This window comes from Chenopodium album, chromosome 2 (genome assembly GCF_948465745.1).
Source record: "Chenopodium album chromosome 2, dcCheAlbu1.1, whole genome shotgun sequence".
NCBI lineage: Eukaryota > Viridiplantae > Streptophyta > Magnoliopsida > Caryophyllales > Amaranthaceae > Chenopodium > Chenopodium album.
The window spans coordinates 48,626,278-48,632,614 of record NC_137835.1 but is presented as its reverse complement, the minus strand read 5'-3'; the positions used below and the strand labels follow the sequence as shown (position 1 = coordinate 48,632,614).

General features: G+C 30.6%; 1 non-coding gene across 1 annotated transcript; it reads right to left on the bottom strand.

The window, feature by feature from the left end:
* Positions 1–5,942: 5,942 nt before the first annotated feature.
* On the bottom strand, positions 5,943–6,049 carry LOC145606766 (small nucleolar RNA R71). Its single transcript, XR_014105429.1, has one exon. It is a non-coding gene; the product is annotated as a small nucleolar RNA R71 (small nucleolar RNA).
* Positions 6,050–6,337: the final 288 nt, after the last annotated feature.

Here is a 6,337-nt window from a genome sequence, read left to right as displayed (position 1 = left end):
ATAAAGCTTTGTTTGAATATGTTTGAATGTATTTCGATCCAAAACGCTTAGTTTGATTGTGTTTCACTTTCATTTGATTCAAAAAGCTTTATTTGAATGTGTTTGACTTTCATTTGATTCAAAACGTTATGTTTGAATGTGTTTGACTATCATTTGATTTTGAAATTTTTTTTTGAATGTGTTTGACTTTTATTTAATTCAAAAATATTGTTTAAATGTGTTTGACTTTCTTTTTACTCAAAAAGCTTTGCTTGAATTTGTTTTACTTTATTTCAATTCAAAAATAATTGTTTGAATGTGTTTGACTATCATTAGATTCAAAAAGCCTTGTTTGAATGTATTTGACTTTTATTTGATTTAAAAAGCTTTGTTTGAATGTGTTTGACTTTTATTTGATTCATAAAGCTATGTTTGAATGTGTTTGACTTTCATTTGATTTAAAAAGATTTGTTTGAATGTGTTTGACTTTCATCCGATTCAAAAAGAATTGTTAGAATGTGTTTGACTTTCCTTTGATTCATAAAGCTTTGTTTGAAAGTGTTTGACTGTATTTCGATCTAAAAATCTTTGTTTGAATGTGTTTGACTTTTATTTGATTCAAAAAGCTACGTTTGAATGCTTTGACTTTATTATAATTCAAAAATCTTAGTTAGAATGTGTTTAACTTTCATTTTATTCAAAAAGCTTTGTTTAAATGTGTTTGACTTTATTTTGAATCAAAAAGATTTATTTGAATGTCTTTGACTTTCATTTGATTCAAAAAGTTTTGCTTGAATGTGTTTGACTTTCATTTGATTTAAAAAGCTATGTTTGAATGTGTTTGACTGTACTTCGATCCAAAAAGATTTGTTTGAATGTGTTTGACTTTCATTTGATTAAAAACGCTTTGTTTGAATGTGTTTGACTTTCATTTGATTCAAAAAACTTTGTTTTAATGTGTTTAACTTTTATTTGATTCAAAAAGCTTTGTTTGAATGTGTTTGATTTTATTTCGATTCAAAAAGATTTATTTGAATGTGTTTGACTTTCATTTGATTCAAAAAACTTTGTTTAAATGTGTTTGACTTTCATTTGATTCAAAAAGCTATGTTTGAATGTGTTTGACTTTCATATGATTTAAAATGATTTGTTTGAATGTGTTTGACTTTCATTCGAATCAAAAAAACTTTGTTTGAATGTGTTTGACTTTCATTTGATTTTGAAATATTTGTTTGAATGTGTTTAACTTTAATTTGATTCAAAAAGCTTGTTTGAATGTGTTTGACTTTCTTTTGATTCAAAAAGCTTTGTTTGAATTTGTTTTACTTTATTTCAATTCAAAAAGAATTGTTTGATTGTGTTTGAATTTCATTAGATTCAAAAAGCTTTTTTTGAATGTATTTTACTTTCATTTGATTTAAACAACTTTGTTTGAATGGGTTTGATTTTCATCTGATTCAAAAAGCTTTGTTTGAATGTGTTTGACTTCCATTGGATTCAAAAACCTTTTTTTGAATGGGTTTGACTTTATTTCGATTCAAAAATATTTATTTGAATGTGTTTAAAAGTGTTTGACTTTCATTTGATTCAATAAGCTATGTTTGAATATGTTTGACTTTCATATGTTTTAAAAAGATTTGTTTGAATGTGTTTGACTTTCATTTGATTTAAAAAACTTTGTTTGAATGTGTTTGACTTTCATTTGATTCAAAAAACTTTGTTTGAATGTGTTTTACTTTTTTCGATTAAAAAGAATTGTTAGAACGTGTTTGACTCTCTTTTGATTCATAAATCTTTGTTTGAATGTGTTTGACTTAATTTCGTTCTAAAAAGATTTGTTAGAATGTGTTTGACTTTCATTTGATTTAAAAAGCTTTGTTAGAATGTGTTTAACTTTCATTTGATTCAAAAAGCTTTGTTTCAATGTGTTTGACTTTATTTTGATTCAAAAAGATTTATTCGAATGTGTTTGACTTTCAATTGATTCAAAAAGCTTTGTTTGAATGTGTTTGACTTTCATTTTATTCAAAAAGCTTTGTTTGAATGTGTTTGACTTTATTTTGAATCAAAAAGATTTATTTGAATGTGTTTGACTTTCATTTGATTCAAAAAGTTTTGCTTGAATGTGTTTGACTTTCATTTGATTTAAAAAGCTATGTTTGAATGTGTTTGACTGTACTTCGATCCAAAAAGATTTGTTTGAATGTGTTTGACTTTCATTTGATTAAAAACGCTTTGTTTGAATGTGTTTGACTTTCATTTGATTCAAAAAACTTTGTTTTAATGTGTTTAACTTTTATTTGATTCAAAAAGCTTTGTTTGAATGTGTTTGATTTTATTTCGATTCAAAAAGATTTATTTGAATGTGTTTGACTTTCATTTGATTCAAAAAACTTTGTTTAAATGTGTTTGACTTTCATTTGATTCAAAAAGCTATGTTTGAATGTGTTTGACTTTCATATGATTTAAAATGATTTGTTTAAATGTGTAGGACTTTCATTTGATTCAAAAAACTTTGTTTGAATGTGTTTGACTTTCATTCGAATCAAAAAAACTTTGTTTGAATGTGTTTGACTTTCATTTGATTTTGAAATATTTGTTTGAATGTGTTTAACTTTAATTTGATTCAAAAAGCTTGTTTGAATGTGTTTGACTTTCTTTTGATTCAAAAAGCTTTGTTTGAATTTGTTTTACTTTATTTCAATTCAAAAAGAATTGTTTGATTGTGTTTGAATTTCATTAGATTCAAAAAGCTTTTTTTGAATGTATTTTACTTTCATTTGATTTAAACAACTTTGTTTGAATGGGTTTGATTTTCATCTGATTCAAAAAGCTTTGTTTGAATGTGTTTGACTTCCATTGGATTCAAAAACCTTTTTTTGAATGGGTTTGACTTTATTTCGATTCAAAAATATTTATTTGAATGTGTTTAAAAGTGTTTGACTTTCATTTGATTCAATAAGCTATGTTTGAATATGTTTGACTTTCATATGTTTTAAAAAGATTTGTTTGAATGTGTTTGACTTTCATTTGATTTAAAAAACTTTGTTTGAATGTGTTTGACTTTCATTTGATTCAAAAAACTTTGTTTGAATGTGTTTTACTTTTTTCGATTAAAAAGAATTGTTAGAACGTGTTTGACTCTCTTTTGATTCATAAATCTTTGTTTGAATGTGTTTGACTTAATTTCGTTCTAAAAAGATTTGTTAGAATGTGTTTGACTTTCATTTGATTTAAAAAGCTTTGTTAGAATGTGTTTAACTTTCATTTGATTCAAAAAGCTTTGTTTCAATGTGTTTGAATTTATTTTGATTCAAAAAGATTTATTCGAATGTGTTTGACTTTCAATTGATTCAAAAAGCTTTGTTTGAATGTGTTTGACTTTCATTTGATTCAAAAAGCTTTGTTTAATTGTGTTTGACTTTTATTTGATTCAAAAAGCTTTGTTTGAATGCGGTTGACTTTATTTCGATTCAAAAAGATTTGTTTAAATGTGTTTGACTTTCTTTTAATTTAAAAAGCTATGTTTAAATGTGTTTGACCAGAAACTCCAATCAGCAACCAGCAACCATCCCAACTCCATCTCGCAAATTCCCCTGCTTCCATCTCCACCTCACACTCACCAGAAACTCCAATCAGCAACCAACAACACCACCAAACCACTGACCAATTAAACCCCGCAACTCACAGCAGCAATCCACCATCAACAACCACCCATCAATTCGACCCAAACCTGCCACCATTTCCTCCACACAAATCGCTTCAGCCACTCAACACCTCACGCACACCACAACGTCAACCACCAATTCACAACAACACCAGCAGCAACCCGCAACAATTGCAGCTACCCAGACCTCCGCGGGCGCGCAGCCCTGTTAGAAGGCGCACACAAATTGGAGTCCAAAATCAGAGTCGAGGCAGAAGCTATCGTGCGACCTCTGTGCGATGTCTGTGCGGGCGCGCAATTGTGGGTTCATATTGAACCATATCACGAGCTTCACACATGATATTTAATGAGATCGAACAGCTGAGAGCGAAGATGAAAGATGATGTTCGATGATTACCCTTGATGATTGCTGTGGATGGTTGATAAACGGTGGTGATGAAGATTCAAGAGGAGCCGAAATCTCGAAGAGGAAGGAGATGGGGTCTGATAGTTTGCATTTTGAGGATTTTTGTTTTATTTTCTTTAGTTTCCCCTTTTCTTTTATTCTTTAGTTATTTATTTATTTTCTTTTCTTATTTCTTTATTTTATTTTTATTTTCTTTCTTTATTTCCCTTTTTACTCTTTTTTTCTTCTTTTATTTTTCTATTTTTCCTAGCTTAGTATAAATACCCATTTTTGGGGTAATTAGAAAGATATTATCTATTATGCTATTTTCTTAGTTAGTTTAGGAGAGCTTCTCTCTCTTAGGGTTAGAATAGATAATTTTAGGGAGAGAAAGTAGTTGATTGCTTAATTTTCTTTATTGTTTTCAATTTTGGTCAAGTTCATTTCAATCAAGCAATACTTTCAAGTTTCCATCTTTAATCAAGTTCATCTTTAGTAATCTCTAATCCCTTCTTTTAGCTTTATTTATTTGCTTTATTGTTTCTTATATTCATTAATCCTTTTAGTTTATCTAGTTATTATTGTTATTTTCATTGTTCTTAATCATGCTTAGTATTGTGCTTCTTGAGTTTATTTTTAGTATTGCTATTCTGTTTAACCTCCCTTTTCTAGGCTAATTTCTTGGCTAGGGGAAGGGGGTGGAAAATATGTGTTGAATGTTGGATGAATGATGATGGTTGGATTGAATACATGCCTTAAATTGATGAAAGACATGATTTTTAATGGCTTGAGATTATTGTTGCACTTTATTTGATTGCCTTCTAGTTTAAATGCATGAAAATGATTTGAACTAGATTAAAATCACCTCTATTTTAATGATTGCATGAGAATGAGTTGTTAAAATGGAGTTTTATGGATTGTGCTTCTTTATTTTCTTGATTTGCTTGTGTCTAATAGGATGCATGAGAATGATCCTAGTTAGCATAGACCTCTTTCATTGATTTGCCTAGACTATTGCATGAGAATGGGTTGTTTCGGTAGGATCTTGTGTTCTTTGGCATGTTCTTCATGATAACTATCATCATTCCCCTTTTTCTTATCATGTTTGACACCCCCGTACTCCTAGCGTCGTTCTCTCTTGATTTTAATCTTCTTTATATTTGCTTGTTTGTAGTCTTAGTGCTTTTTATCCAAAAACCAACAAAAATATTCCCCTTTTAACTCTTGCATTAGTGACATTGATGTTAAACGAGTGTGCTTCCTTAGTGGATCGACCCTTTACTTGCTACTAACTAGTTTAGTGTAAGTTTAGGCATTATAAATAATTAATTTGATTAGGGGTAGTAGACCAACGACCTACTTAATCTCGATCAAATTTTGGCGCCGTTGCCGGGGAAGCGGCTTGTTTAAAATTTATTTTTGCTATTGTTAGAGTCATTTTATTTGCTTTCTTTTTATTATTTTGCTTTTTTTTAATCCTACTTGTCATTGCTAATCGTGTGCTTAGCTTTGTTGTATTCAAAAAGAGATATGGCAAGGCAAGAGGATAACCTTCTTTTTAGGGAGTTTGGAAATCCGGAAGTCTATGAGCTCACGAGTGGTATACTTCTCCCAACCACCGAGTCTAATTTCACAATCCATCCACAATATGCTAGGATGGTACAAGTTGAGCAATTTTCCGGAAGTGCAAGTGAAGACCCCATTCAGCATTTGGAACGATTCCTTGAGTTGTGTGCAATGATGCAAACAAATGAAGTGAGCCAAGATTACATTCGTATGCATCTCTTTCGGCAATCTCTCACCGGAAGAGCAAAGAAATGGCTCAAGCTTTTGAAGCCCAACTCTCTCACCACATGGAAAGATGTTGCGAAGGCCTTTCTCAAGAGGTTCATTTCCGATGAGCAAACCGCAAAAATGAGGAGGAAGATAGCTTCTTTTGAGCAAGAACCGGATGAAACTCTTGGGGAAGCATGGGAAAGGTTTAAGGATTTGATTAGAGCATGTCCTAACCATGGATTCAACCATAATTTTCTCATGAGATTCTTTTATGATGGCTTGGATCCAATGTCAAGAACCAATCTAGATGCGGGTGCTGGTGGCCAATTGATTAAGATCCCTCAAAGGCAAGTTGAAGCTACAATTGAAGAGGTAGCTACTAGCTATTCTTGGGGAGGTCAAAGAAGGTCCCAAGGAAAGCAAGGTGATCTTTATGAGTTGGAGAAAGTCGGTCAACTTAAGCACATAGTTGAGCTCTTGAACGAAGGTCTTTCCAAGTTGAACTCAAGTGTTGGTTTGGGTTCAAAACC